At 63.5% G+C, this 24,898-nt stretch overlaps 7 non-coding genes across 7 annotated transcripts; all 7 read right to left on the reverse strand.

Moving 5' to 3' along the window:
* Positions 1-1,599: 1,599 nt before the first annotated feature.
* Positions 1,600-1,718, reverse strand: LOC142868662 (5S ribosomal RNA). Its single transcript, XR_012917607.1, has one exon. It is a non-coding gene; the product is annotated as a 5S ribosomal RNA (ribosomal RNA).
* A 3,527-nt stretch (positions 1,719-5,245) lies between these two features.
* On the reverse strand, positions 5,246-5,364 carry LOC142868664 (5S ribosomal RNA). Its single transcript, XR_012917609.1, has one exon. It is a non-coding gene; the product is annotated as a 5S ribosomal RNA (ribosomal RNA).
* Positions 5,365-8,892: 3,528 nt separating this feature from the next.
* LOC142868665 (5S ribosomal RNA) lies at positions 8,893-9,011 on the reverse strand. Its single transcript, XR_012917610.1, has one exon. It is a non-coding gene; the product is annotated as a 5S ribosomal RNA (ribosomal RNA).
* Positions 9,012-12,536: 3,525 nt separating this feature from the next.
* On the reverse strand, positions 12,537-12,655 carry LOC142868666 (5S ribosomal RNA). The gene has a single exon (XR_012917611.1). It is a non-coding gene; the product is annotated as a 5S ribosomal RNA (ribosomal RNA).
* Positions 12,656-16,183: 3,528 nt separating this feature from the next.
* Positions 16,184-16,302, reverse strand: LOC142868667 (5S ribosomal RNA). Its single transcript, XR_012917612.1, has one exon. It is a non-coding gene; the product is annotated as a 5S ribosomal RNA (ribosomal RNA).
* Positions 16,303-19,830: 3,528 nt separating this feature from the next.
* Positions 19,831-19,949, reverse strand: LOC142868668 (5S ribosomal RNA). Its single transcript, XR_012917613.1, has one exon. It is a non-coding gene; the product is annotated as a 5S ribosomal RNA (ribosomal RNA).
* A 3,522-nt stretch (positions 19,950-23,471) lies between these two features.
* On the reverse strand, positions 23,472-23,590 carry LOC142868669 (5S ribosomal RNA). The gene has a single exon (XR_012917614.1). It is a non-coding gene; the product is annotated as a 5S ribosomal RNA (ribosomal RNA).
* Between the last annotated feature and the right edge of the window lie 1,308 nt (positions 23,591-24,898).

Consider the following 24,898-nt stretch of genomic DNA (forward strand, 5'->3'; position numbering starts at 1 on the left):
ACCACCGGACCCTCAATCTCAGTTTTCGGATGTTTTTGCCACTCTAAGGACCCGCAGGCCAGCTGGGCCTTCTGGCAGGACAGAGAGCCCCGGAATCCGACGTGGAGAGCTGGGTGTACGTCCCCACGAGGAGGCGGTCCCCACCTCCGCGGCTCTCCCCTTGCGGGGGGGAAAAGCAGCCACGGGGCCTCAGAGAAGACACCAGGTTGGGCGCCCGCCCCACAGTGGGGGCACGTCCCCCGCAGGCCACTTAGCGCCGGCCGCCGGCCGGCGGACGGTTGGGTGGCGCGAGACGCTGCGGCCGCCCTGCTACCGGGTTCCTGGGAGGGCGTCCTGGAACCAGCGTCCACACCAAGCCCTTGGAAGGCCCAGGCGACGGAGGAGCCCCGTCAGGCAGGGGCCGAGGACGGTGACGGCCCGGGCGGGGAGGAGCGTGTCAGGCAGGGGCAGAGGACGGTGACAGGTGACAGGCCGGGCGGGAAGGAGTCAGTCAGGCAGGGGCCGAGGAGGAGACGGGCTGGGTAAGGGTTAGGGTTAGAGTCAGGGCACAAGTCACAATCGCAAAGACCTGGAAGCGACCCGAGTGCCCATCGACCCACGAGTGCGTAAATGAAATGTGGCGCGTGGACACCACGGAGTGCTATTCAGCTAGGAGGAGCAGCGGTGAGAGGGCACCTCTCGTGGTTCTCCTGGCCAGAGCTGGAACCCGTTCCAGTAAGCCAGGTAGCCCAAGAATGGACACACGAGCACCACGTGCTCGCGCTCACCAGCAAATGGGTACGAACCGATGGACACCTAAGTGGACACAGAGGAATCACCTTCATCGGGTGGGTGTCGGGCGGGTGGGGGGAGGGGATGGGCATACACCTCCATTAGGAACGGGGTGGGTGCGCACCGACTGGGGGATGGGCGCACTTGAGGCTCTGACCCGAGGGGGGAGGCTGGGAGAGGGCAACGTACCCGACCTTAACATTGGTAACCCCACAATACGCTGGAACTACATCAGAGGTAAATGAATAAGAACACAGGGGGGAGGGGGGCACGGGCAACACATGTCACCTTAATACTTGGACTCCCATCATCTGCTTGAAAAGAGAGAGAAAAGAAAATGCAATCATAGAGATAAGAGACACTTTTTAAACATAATGAATCCGAAGAGAAAAGTAAAAGGAGGCCTGTGGAGCAGGTCTGGGTGTGACTCCGGATCCCCCAACATCAGGTGCCACCACCAAAGATTCCTACGTGTAGCCCATAGAACCCCAAAAGCAACGGGACGAGTTCTGGTCACATACTCCCTCAAAATGACATCCTGGCCTTCTTCTGGAACTCCCTCCCCTCTCAGACTCTCAAGGTTTCCTCCAGCGTGTCGGTTCCCACAGAGCAGACCTTTGGTCTGAGACCTGACAGTCCAGAAGCCACGCATGCTGCCGCGTGACGGCGGTGTCGCGGCTTGGGACAAGAGGAGGCCCCACGGTGCGGGCTGGGGCGCCAGGCACCGCGGCGGGCGCTGAGGGTGGGGGTGACCCCCACCCCGGGCCGCCGACTCGCTCCCAGAAAGGGGACAGAACAAGAGGCAAAACAAAAAAAAAAAAAAGAAGAAGCCTACGGCACCCGGTATTCCCAGGCGGTCTCCCATCCAAGTACTAACCAGGCCCGACCCTGCTTAGCTTCCGAGACCAGACGAGATCGGGCGCGTTCAGGGTGGTGTGGCCCTAGACGGCGGAGGGCGCCCCTGCCCCGCTCAAGAAGCCGAGCCTCTCTGCGCTTCCCCGCCGCCTCCTCCCCCCGCCCAAGGCCCCGCGCCGGCGCTGACCCGCACCGGGCCGGGCCTGTTGAGTTCACCGGCCGGGTCCGGCGGGCTCCGAGGGACGGGGGTGACAGCGGGGCGGGGCGGGGCGGGGCGGGCAGGGAGCGGCGGGCCGGGGTGGGGGGCTGTCTCTCTATACACACACACACACACACACACACACACACACTCACACTCACACAAGATGCGCCTCCACGGCTGGACTCGCCAAGGTGGAGACCTTCCAGCCCCCTTCCTCTCCTCGCCTGGCCCACCCCCAGCTCGTGGCCGCCGCCGCCGCCGCCGCCGCCGCCGCCGCCGCCGCCGATTGCGCACGCGCGGGTCGCCCGCCCTTTGACCCCTGGCAGGGCCCGCCATCCCCACAACCCCTTTCAGCTGCGCCCCCCACCCTGTGGGTGGGCTGCCGCCTATTCCCCCGGGCCGGGCTGGGGCACAGCGCATGGGGGAGGGGAGCGAGTGTATGGGGCGTCTCTCTCTCTCTCTAGGGATGTGTCCCATGGGTGGGGTGGCGTGGTTTGTGGGGCGCTGAAGAAATCAGTCCCCTCCATCTCCTACCTCTGGAAAACGCCCAAGCCCTTGGAGAACTGCCGGCAACGCGACCGTGGGGGCCGGGAACCTCCTCTGGGTCCTCCTGTGGCCCAGTCCAAGGGGCCTGGGCCTGGCCGGGGCTGCATTAGACCCCGACCACCCTGGCGTGTGGACTCGCTAAAAATCGGCGATTAGATATTGGATTCCAGCTTCATTGAGGTCATTTCACTAATGAGTGCACCGGAAAGAGTTTCCTAATCCATCTGTGAGGGTGGCAACTGAAAGAGAATTTTAAAGCTGACAGAATAGGCGAGGAAAGGCATAGGAGATTTCCACACCCAGTAAGGAAGCCTTTCCCGAAATGGAAGAAAGAAACGAGCAAACAGAAACACCGGTAGCCCGCCAGGATGAGAGTCTGCCCCCGAGAGAAAGTACCCTGACCAGGTTCACCCGTGGGTGGGTGGCGAGCTAGCGGCATTCAGAAGAGCGAGGCCCGCAGTCTGTGCAGAAGACACCTGCACTCGGGTGTGTGTGGTGGCACGATTCACAAGCAGCTCCAGATGTTAAGCCAAGGAGAAGCCAGGGAGTTCCCAACGCCCCAGGTGTCCTCAGCCCACGACTGGCTGCTGGGGGAATGCGAAGCCCGGCTCCTTGTCTCAGAGCCCTTGTCTCAGAGCGGGACAACCAGGAGGTGTGACGTACACCCCGGGGTTCCCAGGAGGATCAGGCTGAAGCTGGGACTTGGCCTGAAAGTGTCCCCTCGCATGGCCACCCCCTTCCCCTTCCTGCTCCTCTACTCCTGGTGCCCCTCCATCCAGGGGCCAGACCTTAAAGAGTCACCCGCAAGAGAATCCTGGTCCCAAAGGAGCCTTCTGGGGGACCCGTGCTGAGAGAGGTTGTGGGCATGGCCCGCTGGGGCTCTGCCCGACCCAGGGCTGAGAGATGCAACCTCCCAGCTCTGGGTCCCTGCAGGGGAAGCGTTGGCAAGCACAGGGCCAGTCCTCCAAAGGCCCAGGTGCAGGGAGCCCAGGCCAAGCAGCCTGTGGAAGAAGCCACCCCGGGAACACGACTGCAGGCCACGGCCCTTCCCACCTCCTCCTCCTCCTCCTCCTGCTCCTCCACACCCCCCGACCTCCCACCCCCCCACCCCACCCCCCGACATGGCGCAGGGCTCAGAGACACCTCAGACACTTGCTACCCAAAGTGCAAAGGGCATCAGTTGCTCCTCCAAACCCCCCCCCTGCCCAGCAGACCGCGTTGTCCAGCCAGCCCCCGGGCCTCCCTGGGGTGCCCAGCACAAAAGTGCAGACAACCACCGGACCCTCAATCTCAGTTTTCGGATGTTTTTGCCACTCTAAGGACCCGCAGGCCAGCTGGGCCTTCTGGCAGGACAGAGAGCCCCGGAATCCGACGTGGAGAGCTGGGTGTACGTCCCCACGAGGAGGCGGTCCCCACCTCCGCGGCTCTCCCCTTGCGGGGGGGAAAAGCAGCCACGGGGCCTCAGAGAAGACACCAGGTTGGGCGCCCGCCCCACAGTGGGGGCACGTCCCCCGCAGGCCACTTAGCGCCGGCCGCCGGCCGGCGGACGGTTGGGTGGCGCGAGACGCTGCGGCCGCCCTGCTACCGGGTTCCTGGGAGGGCGTCCTGGAACCAGCGTCCACACCAAGCCCTTGGAAGGCCCAGGCGACGGAGGAGCCCCGTCAGGCAGGGGCGGAGGACGGTGACGGCCCGGGCGGGGAGGAGCGTGTCAGGCAGGGGCAGAGGACGGTGACAGGTGACAGGCCGGGCGGGAAGGAGTCAGTCAGGCAGGGGCCGAGGAGGAGACGGGCTGGGTAAGGGTTAGGGTTAGAGTCAGGGCACAAGTCACAATCGCAAAGACCTGGAAGCGACCCGAGTGCCCATCGACCCACGAGTGCGTAAATGAAATGTGGCGCGTGGACACCACGGAGTGCTATTCAGCTAGGAGGAGCAGCGGTGAGAGGGCACCTCTCGTGGTTCTCCTGGCCAGAGCTGGAACCCGTTCCAGTAAGCCAGGTAGCCCAAGAATGGACACACGAGCACCACGTGCTCGCGCTCACCAGCAAATGGGTACGAACCGATGGACACCTAAGTGGACACAGAGGAATCACCTTCATCGGGTGGGTGTCGGGCGGGTGGGGGGAGGGGATGGGCATACACCTCCATTAGGAACGGGGTGGGTGCGCACCGACTGGGGGATGGGCGCACTTGAGGCTCTGACCCGAGGGGGGAGGCTGGGAGAGGGCAACGTACCCGACCTTAACATTGGTAACCCCACAATACGCTGGAACTACATCAGAGGTAAATGAATAAGAACACAGGGGGGAGGGGGGCACGGGCAACACATGTCACCTTAATACTTGGACTCCCATCATCTGCTTGAAAAGAGAGAGAAAAGAAAATGCAATCATAGAGATAAGAGACACTTTTTAAACATAATGAATCCGAAGAGAAAAGTAAAAGGAGGCCTGTGGAGCAGGTCTGGGTGTGACTCCGGATCCCCCAACATCAGGTGCCACCACCAAAGATTCCTACGTGTAGCCCATAGAACCCCAAAAGCAACGGGACGAGTTCTGGTCACATACTCCCTCAAAATGACATCCTGGCCTTCTTCTGGAACTCCCTCCCCTCTCAGACTCTCAAGGTTTCCTCCAGCGTGTCGGTTCCCACAGAGCAGACCTTTGGTCTGAGACCTGACAGTCCAGAAGCCACGCATGCTGCCGCGTGACGGCGGTGTCGCGGCTTGGGACAAGAGGAGGCCCCACGGTGCGGGCTGGGGCGCCAGGCACCGCGGCGGGCGCTGAGGGTGGGGGTGACCCCCACCCCGGGCCGCCGACTCGCTCCCAGAAAGGGGACAGAACAAGAGGCAAAACAAAAAAAAAAAAAAGAAGAAGCCTACGGCACCCGGTATTCCCAGGCGGTCTCCCATCCAAGTACTAACCAGGCCCGACCCTGCTTAGCTTCCGAGACCAGACGAGATCGGGCGCGTTCAGGGTGGTGTGGCCCTAGACGGCGGAGGGCGCCCCTGCCCCGCTCAAGAAGCCGAGCCTCTCTGCGCTTCCCCGCCGCCTCCTCCCCCCGCCCCAGGCCCCGCGCCGGCGCTGACCCGCACCGGGCCGGGCCTGTTGAGTTCACCGGCCGGGTCCGGCGGGCTCCAAGGGACGGGGGTGACAGGCGGGGCGGGGCGGGCAGGGAGCGGCGGGCCGGGGTGGGGGGCTGTCTCTCTATACACACACACACACACACACACACACACTCACACTCACTCACTCACACTCACACAAGATGCGCCTCCACGGCTGGACTCGCCAAGGTGGAGACCTTCCAGCCCCCTTCCTCTCCTCGCCTGGCCCACCCCCAGCTCGTGGCCGCCGCCGCCGCCGCCGCCGCCGCCGCCGCCGCCGATTGCGCACGCGCGGGTCGCCCGCCCTTTGACCCCAGGCAGGGGCCGCCATCCCCGACAACCCCTTTCAGCTGTGCCCCCCACCCTGTGGGTGGGCTGCCGCCTATTCCCCCGGGCCCGGGCTGGGGCACAGCGCATGGGGGAGGGGAGCGAGTGTATGGGGCGTCTCTCTCTCTCTCTAGGGATGTGTCCCATGGGTGGGGTGGCGTGGTTTGTGGGGCGCTGAAGAAATCAGTCCCCTCCATCTCCTACCTCTGGAAAACGCCCAAGCCCTTGGAGAACTGCCGGCAACGCGACCGTGGGGGCCGGGACCCTCCTCTGTGTCCTCCTGTGGCCCAGTCCAAGGGGCCTGGGCCTGGCCGGGGCTGCATTGGACCCCGACCACCCTGGCGTGTGGACTCGCTAAAAATCGGCGATTAGATATTGGATTCCAGCTTCATTGAGGTCATTTCACTAATGAGTGCACCGGAAAGAGTTTCCTAATCCATCTGTGAGGGTGGCAACTGAAAGAGAATTTTAAAGCTGACAGAATAGGCGAGGAAAGGCATAGGAGATTTCCACACCCAGTAAGGAAGCCTTTCCCGAAATGGAAGAAAGAAACGAGCAAACAGAAACACCGGTAGCCCGCCAGGATGAGAGTCTGCCCCCGAGAGAAAGTACCCTGACCAGGTTCACCCGTGGGTGGGTGGCGAGCTAGCGGCATTCAGAAGAGCGAGGCCCGCAGTCTGTGCAGAAGACACCTGCACTCGGGTGTGTGTGGCGGCACGATTCACAAGCAGCTCCAGATGTTAAGCCAAGGAGAAGCCAGGGAGTTCCCAACGCCCCAGGTGTCCTCAGCCCACGACTGGCTGCTGGGGGAATGCGAAGCCCGGCTCCTTGTCTCAGAGCCCTTGTCTCAGAGCGGGACAACCAGGAGGTGTGACGTACACCCCGGGGTTCCCAGGAGGATCAGGCTGAAGCTGGGAATTGGCCTGAAAGTGTCCCCTCGCATGGCCACCCCCTTCCCCTTCCTGCTCCTCTACTCCTGGTGCCCCTCCATCCAGGGGCCAGACCTTAAAGAGTCACCCGCAAGAGAATCCTGGTCCCAAAGGAGCCTTCTGGGGGACCCGTGCTGAGAGAGGTTGTGGGCATGGCCCGCTGGGGCTCTGCCCGACCCAGGGCTGAGAGATGCAACCTCCCAGCTCTGGGTCCCTGCAGGGGAAGCGTTGGCAAGCACAGGGCCAGTCCTCCAAAGGCCCAGGTGCAGGGAGCCCAGGCCAAGCAGCCTGTGGAAGAAGCCACCCCGGGAACACGACTGCAGGCCACGGCCCTTCCCACCTCCTCCTCCTCCTCCTCCTGCTCCTCCACACCCCCCGACCTCCCACCCCCCCACCCCACCCCCCGACATGGCGCAGGGCTCAGAGACACCTCAGACACTTGCTACCCAAAGTGCAAAGGGCATCAGTTGCTCCTCCAAACCCCCCCCCTGCCCAGCAGACCGCGTTGTCCAGCCAGCCCCCGGGCCTCCCTGGGGTGCCCAGCACAAAAGTGCAGACAACCACCGGACCCTCAATCTCAGTTTTCGGATGTTTTTGCCACTCTAAGGACCCGCAGGCCAGCTGGGCCTTCTGGCAGGACAGAGAGCCCCGGAATCCGACGTGGAGAGCTGGGTGTACGTCCCCACGAGGAGGCGGTCCCCACCTCCGCGGCTCTCCCCTTGCGGGGGGGAAAAGCAGCCACGGGGCCTCAGAGAAGACACCAGGCTGGGCGCCCGCCCCACAGTGGGGGCACGTCCCCCGCAGGCCACTTAGCGCCGGCCGCCGGCCGGCGGACGGTTGGGTGGCGCGAGACGCTGCGGCCGCCCTGCTACCGGGTTCCTGGGAGGGCGTCCTGGAACCAGCGTCCACACCAAGCCCTTGGAAGGCCCAGGCGACGGAGGAGCCCCGTCAGGCAGGGGCCGAGGACGGTGACGGCCCCGGGCGGGGAGGAGCGTGTCAGGCAGGGGCAGAGGACGGTGACAGGTGACAGGCCGGGCGGGAAGGAGTCAGTCAGGCAGGGGCCGAGGAGGAGACGGGCTGGGTAAGGGTTAGGGTTAGAGTCAGGGCACAAGTCACAATCGCAAAGACCTGGAAGCGACCCGAGTGCCCATCGACCCACGAGTGCGTAAATGAAATGTGGCGCGTGGACACCACGGAGTGCTATTCAGCTAGGAGGAGCAGCGGTGAGAGGGCACCTCTCGTGGTTCTCCTGGCCAGAGCTGGAACCCGTTCCAGTAAGCCAGGTAGCCCAAGAATGGACACACGAGCACCACGTGCTCGCGCTCACCAGCAAATGGGTACGAACCGATGGACACCTAAGTGGACACAGAGGAATCACCTTCATCGGGTGGGTGTCGGGCGGGTGGGGGGAGGGGATGGGCATACACCTCCATTAGGAACGGGGTGGGTGCGCACCGACTGGGGGATGGGCGCACTTGAGGCTCTGACCCGAGGGGGGAGGCTGGGAGAGGGCAACGTACCCGACCTTAACATTGGTACCCCCACAATACGCTGGAACAACATCAGAGGTAAATGAATAAGAACACAGGGGGGAGGGGGGCACGGGCAACACATGTCACCTTAATACTTGGACTCCCATCATCTGCTTGAAAAGAGAGAGAAAAGAAAATGCAATCATAGAGATAAGAGACACTTTTTAAACATAATGAATCCGAAGAGAAAAGTAAAAGGAGGCCTGTGGAGCAGGTCTGGGTGTGACTCCGGATCCCCCAACATCAGGTGCCACCACCAAAGATTCCTACGTGTAGCCCATAGAACCCCAAAAGCAACGGGACGAGTTCTGGTCACATACTCCCTCAAAATGACATCCTGGCCTTCTTCTGGAACTCCCTCCCCTCTCAGACTCTCAAGGTTTCCTCCAGCGTGTCGGTTCCCACAGAGCAGACCTTTGGTCTGAGACCTGACAGTCCAGAAGCCACGCATGCTGCCGCGTGACGGCGGTGTCGCGGCTTGGGACAAGAGGAGGCCCCACGGTGCGGGCTGGGGCGCCAGGCACCGCGGCGGGCGCTGAGGGTGGGGGTGACCCCCACCCCGGGCCGCCGACTCGCTCCCAGAAAGGGGACAGAACAAGAGGCAAAACAAAAAAAAAAAAAAGAAGAAGCCTACGGCACCCGGTATTCCCAGGCGGTCTCCCATCCAAGTACTAACCAGGCCCGACCCTGCTTAGCTTCCGAGACCAGACGAGATCGGGCGCGTTCAGGGTGGTGTGGCCCTAGACGGCGGAGGGCGCCCCTGCCCCGCTCAAGAAGCCGAGCCTCTCTGCGCTTCCCCGCCGCCTCCTCCCCCCGCCCCAGGCCCCGCGCCGGCGCTGACCCGCACCGGGCCGGGCCTGTTGAGTTCACCGGCCGGGTCCGGCGGGCTCCGAGGGACGGGGGTGACAGGCGGGGCGGGGCGGGCAGGGAGCGGCGGGCCGGGGTGGGGGGCTGTCTCTCTATACACACACACACACACACACACACACACTCACACTCACTCACTCACACTCACACAAGATGCGCCTCCACGGCTGGACTCGCCAAGGTGGAGACCTTCCAGCCCCCTTCCTCTCCTCGCCTGGCCCACCCCCAGCTCGTGGCCGCCGCCGCCGCCGCCGCCGCCGCCGCCGCCGATTGCGCACGCGCGGGTCGCCCGCCCTTTGACCCCAGGCAGGGGCCGCCATCCCCGACAACCCCTTTCAGCTGCGCCCCCCACCCTGTGGGTGGGCTGCCGCCTATTCCCCCGGGCCCGGGCTGGGGCACAGCGCATGGGGGAGGGGAGCGAGTGTATGGGGCGTCTCTCTCTCTCTCTAGGGATGTGTCCCATGGGTGGGGTGGCGTGGTTTGTGGGGCGCTGAAGAAATCAGTCCCCTCCATCTCCTACCTCTGGAAAACGCCCAAGCCCTTGGAGAACTGCCGGCAACGCGACCGTGGGGGCCGGGACCCTCCTCTGTGTCCTCCTGTGGCCCAGTCCAAGGGGCCTGGGCCTGGCCGGGGCTGCATTGGACCCCGACCACCCTGGCGTGTGGACTCGCTAAAAATCGGCGATTAGATATTGGATTCCAGCTTCATTGAGGTCATTTCACTAATGAGTGCACCGGAAAGAGTTTCCTAATCCATCTGTGAGGGTGGCAACTGAAAGAGAATTTTAAAGCTGACAGAATAGGCGAGGAAAGGCATAGGAGATTTCCACACCCAGTAAGGAAGCCTTTCCCGAAATGGAAGAAAGAAACGAGCAAACAGAAACACCGGTAGCCCGCCAGGATCAGAGTCTGCCCCCGAGAGAAAGTACCCTGACCAGGTTCACCCGTGGGTGGGTGGCGAGCTAGCGGCATTCAGAAGAGCGAGGCCCGCAGTCTGTGCAGAAGACACCTGCACTCGGGTGTGTGTGGCGGCACGATTCACAAGCAGCTCCAGATGTTAAGCCAAGGAGAAGCCAGGGAGTTCCCAACGCCCCAGGTGTCCTCAGCCCACGACTGGCTGCTGGGGGAATGCGAAGCCCGGCTCCTTGTCTCAGAGCCCTTGTCTCAGAGCGGGACAACCAGGAGGTGTGACGTACACCCCGGGGTTCCCAGGAGGATCAGGCTGAAGCTGGGACTTGGCCTGAAAGTGTCCCCTCGCATGGCCACCCCCTTCCCCTTCCTGCTCCTCTACTCCTGGTGCCCCTCCATCCAGGGGCCAGACCTTAAAGAGTCACCCGCAAGAGAATCCTGGTCCCAAAGGAGCCTTCTGGGGGACCCGTGCTGAGAGAGGTTGTGGGCATGGCCCGCTGGGGCTCTGCCCGACCCAGGGCTGAGAGATGCAACCTCCCAGCTCTGGGTCCCTGCAGGGGAAGCGTTGGCAAGCACAGGGCCAGTCCTCCAAAGGCCCAGGTGCAGGGAGCCCAGGCCAAGCAGCCTGTGGAAGAAGCCACCCCGGGAACACGACTGCAGGCCACGGCCCTTCCCACCTCCTCCTCTTCCTCCTCCTGCTCCTCCACACCCCCCGACCTCCCACCCCCCCACCCCACCCCCCGACATGGCGCAGGGCTCAGAGACACCTCAGACACTTGCTACCCAAAGTGCAAAGGGCATCAGTTGCTCCTCCAAACCCCCCCCCCTGCCCAGCAGACCGCGTTGTCCAGCCAGCCCCCGGGCCTCCCTGGGGTGCCCAGCACAAAAGTGCAGACAACCACCGGACCCTCAATCTCAGTTTTCGGATGTTTTTGCCACTCTAAGGACCCGCAGGCCAGCTGGGCCTTCTGGCAGGACAGAGAGCCCCGGAATCCGACGTGGAGAGCTGGGTGTACGTCCCCACGAGGAGGCGGTCCCCACCTCCGCGGCTCTCCCCTTGCGGGGGGGAAAAGCAGCCACGGGGCCTCAGAGAAGACACCAGGTTGGGCGCCCGCCCCACAGTGGGGGCACGTCCCCCGCAGGCCACTTAGCGCCGGCCGCCGGCCGGCGGACGGTTGGGTGGCGCGAGACGCTGCGGCCGCCCTGCTACCGGGTTCCTGGGAGGGCGTCCTGGAACCAGCGTCCACACCAAGCCCTTGGAAGGCCCAGGCGACGGAGGAGCCCCGTCAGGCAGGGGCCGAGGACGGTGACGGCCCGGGCGGGGAGGAGCGTGTCAGGCAGGGGCAGAGGACGGTGACAGGTGACAGGCCGGGCGGGAAGGAGTCAGTCAGGCAGGGGCCGAGGAGGAGACGGGCTGGGTAAGGGTTAGGGTTAGAGTCAGGGCACAAGTCACAATCGCAAAGACCTGGAAGCGACCCGAGTGCCCATCGACCCACGAGTGCGTAAATGAAATGTGGCGCGTGGACACCACGGAGTGCTATTCAGCTAGGAGGAGCAGCGGTGAGAGGGCACCTCTCGTGGTTCTCCTGGCCAGAGCTGGAACCCGTTCCAGTAAGCCAGGTAGCCCAAGAATGGACACACGAGCACCACGTGCTCGCGCTCACCAGCAAATGGGTACGAACCGATGGACACCTAAGTGGACACAGAGGAATCACCTTCATCGGGTGGGTGTCGGGCGGGTGGGGGGAGGGGATGGGCATACACCTCCATTAGGAACGGGGTGGGTGCGCACCGACTGGGGGATGGGCGCACTTGAGGCTCTGACCCGAGGGGGGAGGCTGGGAGAGGGCAACGTACCCGACCTTAACATTGGTAACCCCACAATACGCTGGAACTACATCAGAGGTAAATGAATAAGAACACAGGGGGGAGGGGGGCACGGGCAACACATGTCACCTTAATACTTGGACTCCCATCATCTGCTTGAAAAGAGAGAGAAAAGAAAATGCAATCATAGAGATAAGAGACACTTTTTAAACATAATGAATCCGAAGAGAAAAGTAAAAGGAGGCCTGTGGAGCAGGTCTGGGTGTGACTCCGGATCCCCCAACATCAGGTGCCACCACCAAAGATTCCTACGTGTAGCCCATAGAACCCCAAAAGCAACGGGACGAGTTCTGGTCACATACTCCCTCAAAATGACATCCTGGCCTTCTTCTGGAACTCCCTCCCCTCTCAGACTCTCAAGGTTTCCTCCAGCGTGTCGGTTCCCACAGAGCAGACCTTTGGTCTGAGACCTGACAGTCCAGAAGCCACGCATGCTGCCGCGTGACGGCGGTGTCGCGGCTTGGGACAAGAGGAGGCCCCACGGTGCGGGCTGGGGCGCCAGGCACCGCGGCGGGCGCTGAGGGTGGGGGTGACCCCCACCCCGGGCCGCCGACTCGCTCCCAGAAAGGGGACAGAACAAGAGGCAAAACAAAAAAAAAAAAAAGAAGAAGCCTACGGCACCCGGTATTCCCAGGCGGTCTCCCATCCAAGTACTAACCAGGCCCGACCCTGCTTAGCTTCCGAGACCAGACGAGATCGGGCGCGTTCAGGGTGGTGTGGCCCTAGACGGCGGAGGGCGCCCCTGCCCCGCTCAAGAAGCCGAGCCTCTCTGCGCTTCCCCGCCGCCTCCTCCCCCCGCCCAAGGCCCCGCGCCGGCGCTGACCCGCACCGGGCCGGGCCTGTTGAGTTCACCGGCCGGGTCCGGCGGGCTCCGAGGGACGGGGGTGACAGCGGGGCGGGGCGGGGCGGGGCGGGCAGGGAGCGGCGGGCCGGGGTGGGGGGCTGTCTCTCTATACACACACACACACACACACACACACACACACTCACACTCACACAAGATGCGCCTCCACGGCTGGACTCGCCAAGGTGGAGACCTTCCAGCCCCCTTCCTCTCCTCGCCTGGCCCACCCCCAGCTCGTGGCCGCCGCCGCCGCCGCCGCCGCCGCCGCCGCCGCCGCCGATTGCGCACGCGCGGGTCGCCCGCCCTTTGACCCCTGGCAGGGCCCGCCATCCCCACAACCCCTTTCAGCTGCGCCCCCCACCCTGTGGGTGGGCTGCCGCCTATTCCCCCGGGCCGGGCTGGGGCACAGCGCATGGGGGAGGGGAGCGAGTGTATGGGGCGTCTCTCTCTCTCTCTAGGGATGTGTCCCATGGGTGGGGTGGCGTGGTTTGTGGGGCGCTGAAGAAATCAGTCCCCTCCATCTCCTACCTCTGGAAAACGCCCAAGCCCTTGGAGAACTGCCGGCAACGCGACCGTGGGGGCCGGGAACCTCCTCTGGGTCCTCCTGTGGCCCAGTCCAAGGGGCCTGGGCCTGGCCGGGGCTGCATTAGACCCCGACCACCCTGGCGTGTGGACTCGCTAAAAATCGGCGATTAGATATTGGATTCCAGCTTCATTGAGGTCATTTCACTAATGAGTGCACCGGAAAGAGTTTCCTAATCCATCTGTGAGGGTGGCAACTGAAAGAGAATTTTAAAGCTGACAGAATAGGCGAGGAAAGGCATAGGAGATTTCCACACCCAGTAAGGAAGCCTTTCCCGAAATGGAAGAAAGAAACGAGCAAACAGAAACACCGGTAGCCCGCCAGGATGAGAGTCTGCCCCCGAGAGAAAGTACCCTGACCAGGTTCACCCGTGGGTGGGTGGCGAGCTAGCGGCATTCAGAAGAGCGAGGCCCGCAGTCTGTGCAGAAGACACCTGCACTCGGGTGTGTGTGGTGGCACGATTCACAAGCAGCTCCAGATGTTAAGCCAAGGAGAAGCCAGGGAGTTCCCAACGCCCCAGGTGTCCTCAGCCCACGACTGGCTGCTGGGGGAATGCGAAGCCCGGCTCCTTGTCTCAGAGCCCTTGTCTCAGAGCGGGACAACCAGGAGGTGTGACGTACACCCCGGGGTTCCCAGGAGGATCAGGCTGAAGCTGGGACTTGGCCTGAAAGTGTCCCCTCGCATGGCCACCCCCTTCCCCTTCCTGCTCCTCTACTCCTGGTGCCCCTCCATCCAGGGGCCAGACCTTAAAGAGTCACCCGCAAGAGAATCCTGGTCCCAAAGGAGCCTTCTGGGGGACCCGTGCTGAGAGAGGTTGTGGGCATGGCCCGCTGGGGCTCTGCCCGACCCAGGGCTGAGAGATGCAACCTCCCAGCTCTGGGTCCCTGCAGGGGAAGCGTTGGCAAGCACAGGGCCAGTCCTCCAAAGGCCCAGGTGCAGGGAGCCCAGGCCAAGCAGCCTGTGGAAGAAGCCACCCCGGGAACACGACTGCAGGCCACGGCCCTTCCCACCTCCTCCTCCTCCTCCTCCTGCTCCTCCACACCCCCCGACCTCCCACCCCCCCACCCCACCCCCCGACATGGCGCAGGGCTCAGAGACACCTCAGACACTTGCTACCCAAAGTGCAAAGGGCATCAGTTGCTCCTCCAAACCCCCCCCCCTGCCCAGCAGACCGCGTTGTCCAGCCAGCCCCCGGGCCTCCCTGGGGTGCCCAGCACAAAAGTGCAGACAACCACCGGACCCTCAATCTCAGTTTTCGGATGTTTTTGCCACTCTAAGGACCCGCAGGCCAGCTGGGCCTTCTGGCAGGACAGAGAGCCCCGGAATCCGACGTGGAGAGCTGGGTGTACGTCCCCACGAGGAGGCGGTCCCCACCTCCGCGGCTCTCCCCTTGCGGGGGGGAAAAGCAGCCACGGGGCCTCAGAGAAGACACCAGGTTGGGCGCCCGCCCCACAGTGGGGGCACGTCCCCCGCAGGCCACTTAGCGCCGGCCGCCGGCCGGCGGACGGTTGGGTGGCGCGAGACGCTGCGGCCGCCCTGCTACCGGGTTCCTGGGAGGGCGTCCTGGAACCAGCGTCCACACCAAGCCCTTGGAAGGCCCAGGCGACGGAGGAGCCCCGTCAGGCAGGGGCCGAGGACGGTGACGGCCCGGGCGGGGAGGAGCGTGTCAGGCAGGGGCAGAGGACGGTGACAGGTGACAGGCCGGGCGGGAAGGAGTCAGTCAGGCAGGGGCCGAGGAGGAGACGGGCTGGGTAAGGGTTAGGGTTAGAGTCAGGGCACAAGTCACAATCGCAAAGACCTGGAAGCGACCCGAGTGCCCATCGACCCACGAGTGCGTAAATGAAATGTGGCGCGTGGACACCACGGAGTGCTATTCAGCTAGGAGGAGCAGCGGTGAGAGGGCACCTCTCGTGGTTCTCCTGGCCAGAGCTGGAACCCGTTCCAGTAAGCCAGGTAGCCCAAGAATGGACACACGAGCACCACGTGCTCGCGCTCACCAGCAAATGGGTACGAACCGATGGACACCTAAGTGGACACAGAGGAATCACCTTCATCGGGTGGGTGTCGGGCGGGTGGGGGGAGGGGATGGGCATACACCTCCATTAGGAACGGGGTGGGTGCGCACCGACTGGGGGATGGGCGCACTTGAGGCTCTGACCCGAGGGGGGAGGCTGGGAGAGGGCAACGTACCCGACCTTAACATTGGTAACCCCACAATACGCTGGAACTACATCAGAGGTAAATGAATAAGAACACAGGGGGGAGGGGGGCACGGGCAACACATGTCACCTTAATACTTGGACTCCCATCATCTGCTTGAAAAGAGAGAGAAAAGAAAATGCAATCATAGAGATAAGAGACACTTTTTAAACATAATGAATCCGAAGAGAAAAGTAAAAGGAGGCCTGTGGAGCAGGTCTGGGTGTGACTCCGGATCCCCCAACATCAGGTGCCACCACCAAAGATTCCTACGTGTAGCCCATAGAACCCCAAAAGCAACGGGACGAGTTCTGGTCACATACTCCCTCAAAATGACATCCTGGCCTTCTTCTGGAACTCCCTCCCCTCTCAGACTCTCAAGGTTTCCTCCAGCGTGTCGGTTCCCACAGAGCAGACCTTTGGTCTGAGACCTGACAGTCCAGAAGCCACGCATGCTGCCGCGTGACGGCGGTGTCGCGGCTTGGGACAAGAGGAGGCCCCACGGTGCGGGCTGGGGCGCCAGGCACCGCGGCGGGCGCTGAGGGTGGGGGTGACCCCCACCCCGGGCCGCCGACTCGCTCCCAGAAAGGGGACAGAACAAGAGGCAAAACAAAAAAAAAAAAAAGAAGAAGCCTACGGCACCCGGTATTCCCAGGCGGTCTCCCATCCAAGTACTAACCAGGCCCGACCCTGCTTAGCTTCCGAGACCAGACGAGATCGGGCGCGTTCAGGGTGGTGTGGCCCTAGACGGCGGAGGGCGCCCCTGCCCCGCTCAAGAAGCCGAGCCTCTCTGCGCTTCCCCGCCGCCTCCTCCCCCCGCCCCAGGCCCCGCGCCGGCGCTGACCCGCACCGGGCCGGGCCTGTTGAGTTCACCGGCCGGGTCCGGCGGGCTCCAAGGGACGGGGGTGACAGGCGGGGCGGGGCGGGCAGGGAGCGGCGGGCCGGGGTGGGGGGCTGTCTCTCTATACACACACACACACACACACACACACACTCACACTCACTCACTCACACTCACACAAGATGCGCCTCCACGGCTGGACTCGCCAAGGTGGAGACCTTCCAGCCCCCTTCCTCTCCTCGCCTGGCCCACCCCCAGCTCCTGGCCGCCGCCGCCGCCGCCGCCGCCGCCGCCGCCGCCGATTGCGCACGCGCGGGTCGCCCGCCCTTTGACCCCAGGCAGGGGCCGCCATCCCCGACAACCCCTTTCAGCTGTGCCCCCCACCCTGTGGGTGGGCTGCCGCCTATTCCCCCGGGCCCGGGCTGGGGCACAGCGCATGGGGGAGGGGAGCGAGTGTATGGGGCGTCTCTCTCTCTCTCTAGGGATGTGTCCCATGGGTGGGGTGGCGTGGTTTGTGGGGCGCTGAAGAAATCAGTCCCCTCCATCTCCTACCTCTGGAAAACGCCCAAGCCCTTGGAGAACTGCCGGCAACGCGACCGTGGGGGCCGGGACCCTCCTCTGTGTCCTCCTGTGGCCCAGTCCAAGGGGCCTGGGCCTGGCCGGGGCTGCATTGGACCCCGACCACCCTGGCGTGTGGACTCGCTAAAAATCGGCGATTAGATATTGGATTCCAGCTTCATTGAGGTCATTTCACTAATGAGTGCACCGGAAAGAGTTTCCTAATCCATCTGTGAGGGTGGCAACTGAAAGAGAATTTTAAAGCTGACAGAATAGGCGAGGAAAGGCATAGGAGATTTCCACACCCAGTAAGGAAGCCTTTCCCGAAATGGAAGAAAGAAACGAGCAAACAGAAACACCGGTAGCCCGCCAGGATCAGAGTCTGCCCCCGAGAGAAAGTACCCTGACCAGGTTCACCCGTGGGTGGGTGGCGAGCTAGCGGCATTCAGAAGAGCGAGGCCCGCAGTCTGTGCAGAAGACACCTGCACTCGGGTGTGTGTGGCGGCACGATTCACAAGCAGCTCCAGATGTTAAGCCAAGGAGAAGCCAGGGAGTTCCCAACGCCCCAGGTGTCCTCAGCCCACGACTGGCTGCTGGGGGAATGCGAAGCCCGGCTCCTTGTCTCAGAGCCCTTGTCTCAGAGCGGGACAACCAGGAGGTGTGACGTACACCCCGGGGTTCCCAGGAGGATCAGGCTGAAGCTGGGACTTGGCCTGAAAGTGTCCCCTCGCATGGCCACCCCCTTCCCCTTCCTGCTCCTCTACTCCTGGTGCCCCTCCATCCAGGGGCCAGACCTTAAAGAGTCACCCGCAAGAGAATCCTGGTCCCAAAGGAGCCTTCTGGGGGACCCGTGCTGAGAGAGGTTGTGGGCATGGCCCGCTGGGGCTCTGCCCGACCCAGGGCTGAGAGATGCAACCTCCCAGCTCTGGGTCCCTGCAGGGGAAGCGTTGGCAAGCACAGGGCCAGTCCTCCAAAGGCCCAGGTGCAGGGAGCCCAGGCCAAGCAGCCTGTGGAAGAAGCCACCCCGGGAACACGACTGCAGGCCACGGCCCTTCCCACCTCCTCCTCCTCCTCCTCCTGCTCCTCCACACCCCCCGACCTCCCACCCCCCCACCCCACCCCCCGACATGGCGCAGGGCTCAGAGACACCTCAGACACTTGCTACCCAAAGTGCAAAGGGCATCAGTTGCTCCTCCAAACCCCCCCCCTGCCCAGCAGACCGCGTTGTCCAGCCAGCCCCCGGGCCTCCCTGGGGTGCCCAGCACAAAAGTGCAGACAACCACCGGACCCTCAATCTCAGTTTTCGGATGTTTTTGCCACTCTAAGGACCCGCAGGCCAGCTGGGCCTTCTGGCAGGACAGAGAGCCCCGGAATCCGACGTGGAGAGCTGGGTGTACGTCCCCACGAGGAGGCGGTCCCCACCTCCGCGGCTCTCCCCTTGCGGGGGGGAAAAGCAGCCACGGGGCCTCAGAGAAGACACCAGGCTGGGCGCCCGCCCCACAGTGGGGGCACGTCCCCCGCAGGCCACTTAGCGCCGGCCGCCGGCCGGCGGACGGTTGGGTGGCGCGAGACGCTGCGGCCGCCCTGCTACCGGGTTCCTGGGAGGGCGTCCTGGAACCAGCGTCCACACCAAGCCCTTGGAAGGCCCAGGCGACGGAGGAGCCCCGTCAGGCAGGGGCCGAGGACGGTGACGGCCCCGGGCGGGGAGGAGCGTGTCAGGCAGGGGCAGAGGACGGTGACAGGTGACAGGCCGGGCGGGAAGGAGTCAGTCAGGCAGGGGCCGAGGATGAGACGGGCTGGGTAAGGGTTAGGGTTAGAGTCAGGGCACAAGTCACAATCGCAAAGACCTGGAAGCGACCCGAGTGCCCATCGACCCACGAGTGCGTAAATGAAATGTGGCGCGTGGACACCACGGAGTGCTATTCAGCTAGGAGGAGCAGCGGTGAGAGGGCACCTCTCGTGGTTCTCCTGGCCAGAGCTGGAACCCGTTCCAGTAAGCCAGGTAGCCCAAGAATGGACACACGAGCACCACGTGCTCGCGCTCACCAGCAAATGGGTACGAACCGATGGACACCTAAGTGGACACAGAGGAATCACCTTCATCGGGTGGGTGTCGGGCGGGTGGGGGGAGGGGATGGGCATACACCTCCATTAGGAACGGGGTGGGTGCGCACCGACTGGGGGATGGGCGCACTTGAGGCTCTGACCCGAGGGGGGAGGCTGGGAGAGGGCAACGTACCCGACCTTAACATTGGTACCCCCACAATACGCTGGAACAACATCAGAGGTAAATGAATAAGAACACAGGGGGGAGGGGGGCACGGGCAACACATGTCACCTTAATACTTGGACTCCCATCATCTGCTTGAAAAGAGAGAGAAAAGAAAATGCAATCATAGAGATAAGAGACACTTTTTAAACATAATGAATCCGAAGAGAAAAGTAAAAGGAGGCCTGTGGAGCAGGTCTGGGTGTGACTCCGGATCCCCCAACATCAGGTGCCACCACCAAAGATTCCTACGTGTAGCCCATAGAACCCCAAAAGCAACGGGACGAGTTCTGGTCACATACTCCCTCAAAATGACATCCTGGCCTTCTTCTGGAACTCCCTCCCCTCTCAGACTCTCAAGGTTTCCTCCAGCGTGTCGGTTCCCACAGAGCAGACCTTTGGTCTGAGACCTGACAGTCCAGAAGCCACGCATGCTGCCGCGTGACGGCGGTGTCGCGGCTTGGGACAAGAGGAGGCCCCACGGTGCGGGCTGGGGCGCCAGGCACCGCGGCGGGCGCTGAGGGTGGGGGTGACCCCCACCCCGGGCCGCCGACTCGCTCCCAGAAAGGGGACAGAACAAGAGGCAAAACAAAAAAAAAAAAAAGAAGAAGCCTACGGCACCCGGTATTCCCAGGCGGTCTCCCATCCAAGTACTAACCAGGCCCGACCCTGCTTAGCTTCCGAGACCAGACGAGATCGGGCGCGTTCAGGGTGGTGTGGCCCTAGACGGCGGAGGGCGCCCCTGCCCCGCTCAAGAAGCCGAGCCTCTCTGCGCTTCCCCGCCGCCTCCTCCCCCCGCCCCAGGCCCCGCGCCGGCGCTGACCCGCACCGGGCCGGGCCTGTTGAGTTCACCGGCCGGGTCCGGCGGGCTCCGAGGGACGGGGGTGACAGGCGGGGCGGGGCGGGCAGGGAGCGGCGGGCCGGGGTGGGGGGCTGTCTCTCTATACACACACACACACACACACACACACACTCACACTCACTCACTCACACTCACACAAGATGCGCCTCCACGGCTGGACTCGCCAAGGTGGAGACCTTCCAGCCCCCTTCCTCTCCTCGCCTGGCCCACCCCCAGCTCGTGGCCGCCGCCGCCGCCGCCGCCGCCGCCGCCGATTGCGCACGCGCGGGTCGCCCGCCCTTTGACCCCAGGCAGGGGCCGCCATCCCCGACAACCCCTTTCAGCTGTGCCCCCCACCCTGTGGGTGGGCTGCCGCCTATTCCCCCGGGCCCGGGCTGGGGCACAGCGCATGGGGGAGGGGAGCGAGTGTATGGGGCGTCTCTCTCTCTCTCTAGGGATGTGTCCCATGGGTGGGGTGGCGTGGTTTGTGGGGCGCTGAAGAAATCAGTCCCCTCCATCTCCTACCTCTGGAAAACGCCCAAGCCCTTGGAGAACTGCCGGCAACGCGACCGTGGGGGCCGGGACCCTCCTCTGTGTCCTCCTGTGGCCCAGTCCAAGGGGCCTGGGCCTGGCCGGGGCTGCATTGGACCCCGACCACCCTGGCGTGTGGACTCGCTAAAAATCGGCGATTAGATATTGGATTCCAGCTTCATTGAGGTCATTTCACTAATGAGTGCACCGGAAAGAGTTTCCTAATCCATCTGTGAGGGTGGCAACTGAAAGAGAATTTTAAAGCTGACAGAATAGGCGAGGAAAGGCATAGGAGATTTCCACACCCAGTAAGGAAGCCTTTCCCGAAATGGAAGAAAGAAACGAGCAAACAGAAACACCGGTAGCCCGCCAGGATGAGAGTCTGCCCCCGAGAGAAAGTACCCTGACCAGGTTCACCCGTGGGTGGGTGGCGAGCTAGCGGCATTCAGAAGAGCGAGGCCCGCAGTCTGTGCAGAAGACACCTGCACTCGGGTGTGTGTGGCGGCACGATTCACAAGCAGCTCCAGATGTTAAGCCAAGGAGAAGCCAGGGAGTTCCCAACGCCCCAGGTGTCCTCAGCCCACGACTGGCTGCTGGGGGAATGCGAAGCCCGGCTCCTTGTCTCAGAGCCCTTGTCTCAGAGCGGGACAACCAGGAGGTGTGACGTACACCCCGGGGTTCCCAGGAGGATCAGGCTGAAGCTGGGACTTGGCCTGAAAGTGTCCCCTCGCATGGCCACCCCCTTCCCCTTCCTGCTCCTCTACTCCTGGTGCCCCTCCATCCAGGGGCCAGACCTTAAAGAGTCACCCGCAAGAGAATCCTGGTCCCAAAGGAGCCTTCTGGGGGACCCGTGCTGAGAGAGGTTGTGGGCATGGCCCGCTGGGGCTCTGCCCGACCCAGGGCTGAGAGATGCAACCTCCCAGCTCTGGGTCCCTGCAGGGGAAGCGTTGGCAAGCACAGGGCCAGTCCTCCAAAGGCCCAGGTGCAGGGAGCCCAGGCCAAGCAGCCTGTGGAAGAAGCCACCCCGGGAACACGACTGCAGGCCACGGCCCTTCCCACCTCCTCCTCCTCCTCCTCCTGCTCCTCCACCCCCCCCGACCTCCCACCCCCCCACCCCACCCCCCGACATGGCGCAGGGCTCAGAGACACCTCAGACACTTGCTACCCAAAGTGCAAAGGGCATCAGTTGCTCCTCCAAACCCCCCCCCTGCCCAGCAGACCGCGTTGTCCAGCCAGCCCCCGGGCCTCCCTGGGGTGCCCAGCACAAAAGTGCAGACAACCACCGGACCCTCAATCTCAGTTTTCGGATGTTTTTGCCACTCTAAGGACCCGCAGGCCAGCTGGGCCTTCTGGCAGGACAGAGAGCCCCGGAATCCGACGTGGAGAGCTGGGTGTACGTCCCCACGAGGAGGCGGTCCCCACCTCCGCGGCTCTCCCCTTGCGGGGGGGAAAAGCAGCCACGGGGCCTCAGAGAAGACACCAGGCTGGGCGCCCGCCCCACAGTGGGGGCACGTCCCCCGCAGGCCACTTAGCGCCGGCCGCCGGCCGGCGGACGGTTGGGTGGCGCGAGACGCTGCGGCCGCCCTGCTACCGGGTTCCTGGGAGGGCGTCCTGGAACCAGCGTCCACACCAAGCCCTTGGAAGGCCCAGGCGACGGAGGAGCCCCGTCAGGCAGGGGCCGAGGACGGTGACGGCCCCGGGCGGGGAGGAGCGTGTCAGGCAGGGGCAGAGGACGGTGACAGGTGACAGGCCGGGCGGGAAGGAGTCAGTCAGGCAGGGGCCGAGGATGAGACGGGCTGGGTAAGGGTTAGGGTTAGAGTCAGGGCACAAGTCACAATCGCAAAGACCTGGAAGCGACCCGAGTGCCCATCGACCCACGAGTGCGTAAATGAAATGTGGCGCGTGGACACCACGGAGTGCTATTCAGCTAGGAGGAGCAGCGGTGAGAGGGCACCTCTCGTGGTTCTCCTGGCCAGAGCTGGAACCCGTTCCAGTAAGCCAGGTAGCCCAAGAATGGACACACGAGCACCACGTGCTCGCGCTCACCAGCAAATGGGTACGAACCGATGGACACCTAAGTGGACACAGAGGAATCACCTTCATCGGGTGGGTGTCGGGCGGGTGGGGGGAGGGGATGGGCATACACCTCCATTAGGAACGGGGTGGGTGCGCACCGACTGGGGGATGGGCGCACTTGAGGCTCTGACCCGAGGGGGGAGGCTGGGAGAGGGCAACGTACCCGACCTTAACATTGGTACCCCCACAATACGCTGGAACAACATCAGAGGTAAATGAATAAGAACACAGGGGGGAGGGGGGCACGGGCAACACATGTCACCTTAATACTTGGACTCCCATCATCTGCTTGAAAAGAGAGAGAAAAGAAAATGCAATCATAGAGATAAGAGACACTTTTTAAACATAATGAATCCGAAGAGAAAAGTAAAAGGAGGCCTGTGGAGCAGGTCTGGGTGTGACTCCGGATCCCCCAACATCAGGTGCCACCACCAAAGATTCCTACGTGTAGCCCATAGAACCCCAAAAGCAACGGGACGAGTTCTGGTCACATACTCCCTCAAAATGACATCCTGGCCTTCTTCTGGAACTCCCTCCCCTCTCAGACTCTCAAGGTTTCCTCCAGCGTGTCGGTTCCCACAGAGCAGACCTTTGGTCTGAGACCTGACAGTCCAGAAGCCACGCATGCTGCCGCGTGACGGCGGTGTCGCGGCTTGGGACAAGAGGAGGCCCCACGGTGCGGGCTGGGGCGCCAGGCACCGCGGCGGGCGCTGAGGGTGGGGGTGACCCCCACCCCGGGCCGCCGACTCGCTCCCAGAAAGGGGACAGAACAAGAGGCAAAACAAAAAAAAAAAAAAGAAGAAGCCTACGGCACCCGGTATTCCCAGGCGGTCTCCCATCCAAGTACTAACCAGGCCCGACCCTGCTTAGCTTCCGAGACCAGACGAGATCGGGCGCGTTCAGGGTGGTGTGGCCCTAGACGGCGGAGGGCGCCCCTGCCCCGCTCAAGAAGCCGAGCCTCTCTGCGCTTCCCCGCCGCCTCCTCCCCCCGCCCCAGGCCCCGCGCCGGCGCTGACCCGCACCGGGCCGGGCCTGTTGAGTTCACCGGCCAGGTCCGGCGGGCTCCGAGGGACGGGGGTGACAGGCGGGGCGGGGCGGGCAGGGAGCGGCGGGCCGGGGTGGGGGGCTGTCTCTCTATACACACACACACACACACACACACACACACTCACACTCACTCACTCACACTCACACAAGATGCGCCTCCACGGCTGGACTCGCCAAGGTGGAGACCTTCCAGCCCCCTTCCTCTCCTCGCCTGGCCCACCCCCAGCTCGTGGCCGCCGCCGCCGCCGCCGCCGCCGCCGCCGCCGCCGCCGATTGCGCACGCGCGGGTCGCCCGCCCTTTGACCCCAGGCAGGGGCCGCCATCCCCACAACCCCTTTCAGCTGCGCCCCCCACCCTGTGGGTGGGCTGCCGCCTATTCCCCCGGGCCCGGGCTGGGGCACAGCGCATGGGGGAGGGGAGCGAGTGTATGGGGCGTCTCTCTCTCTCTCTAGGGATGTGTCCCATGGGTGGGGTGGCGTGGTTTGTGGGGCGCTGAAGAAATCAGTCCCCTCCATCTCCTACCTCTGGAAAACGCCCAAGCCCTTGGAGAACTGCCGGCAACGCGACCGTGGGGGCCGGGACCCTCCTCTGGGTCCTCCTGTGGCCCAGTCCAAGGGGCCTGGGCCTGGCCGGGGCTGCATTGGACCCCGACCACCCTGGCGTGTGGACTCGCTAAAAATCGGCGATTAGATATTGGATTCCAGCTTCATTGAGGTCATTTCACTAATGAGTGCACCGGAAAGAGTTTCCTAATCCATCTGTGAGGGTGGCAACTGAAAGAGAATTTTAAAGCTGACAGAATAGGCGAGGAAAGGCATAGGAGATTTCCACACCCAGTAAGGAAGCCTTTCCCGAAATGGAAGAAAGAAACGAGCAAACAGAAACACCGGTAGCCCGCCAGGATCAGAGTCTGCCCCCGAGAGAAAGTACCCTGACCAGGTTCACCCGTGGGTGGGTGGCGAGCTAGCGGCATTCAGAAGAGCGAGGCCCGCAGTCTGTGCAGAAGACACCTGCACTCGGGTGTGTGTGGCGGCACGATTCACAAGCAGCTCCAGATGTTAAGCCAAGGAGAAGCCAGGGAGTTCCCAACGCCCCAGGTGTCCTCAGCCCACGACTGGCTGCTGGGGGAATGCGAAGCCCGGCTCCTTGTCTCAGAGCCCTTGTCTCAGAGCGGGACAACCA

This window comes from Microcebus murinus, unplaced genomic scaffold (assembly GCF_040939455.1).
Source record: "Microcebus murinus isolate Inina unplaced genomic scaffold, M.murinus_Inina_mat1.0 scaf036_hap2_Mmur4.0, whole genome shotgun sequence".
Lineage (NCBI taxonomy): Eukaryota > Metazoa > Chordata > Mammalia > Primates > Cheirogaleidae > Microcebus > Microcebus murinus.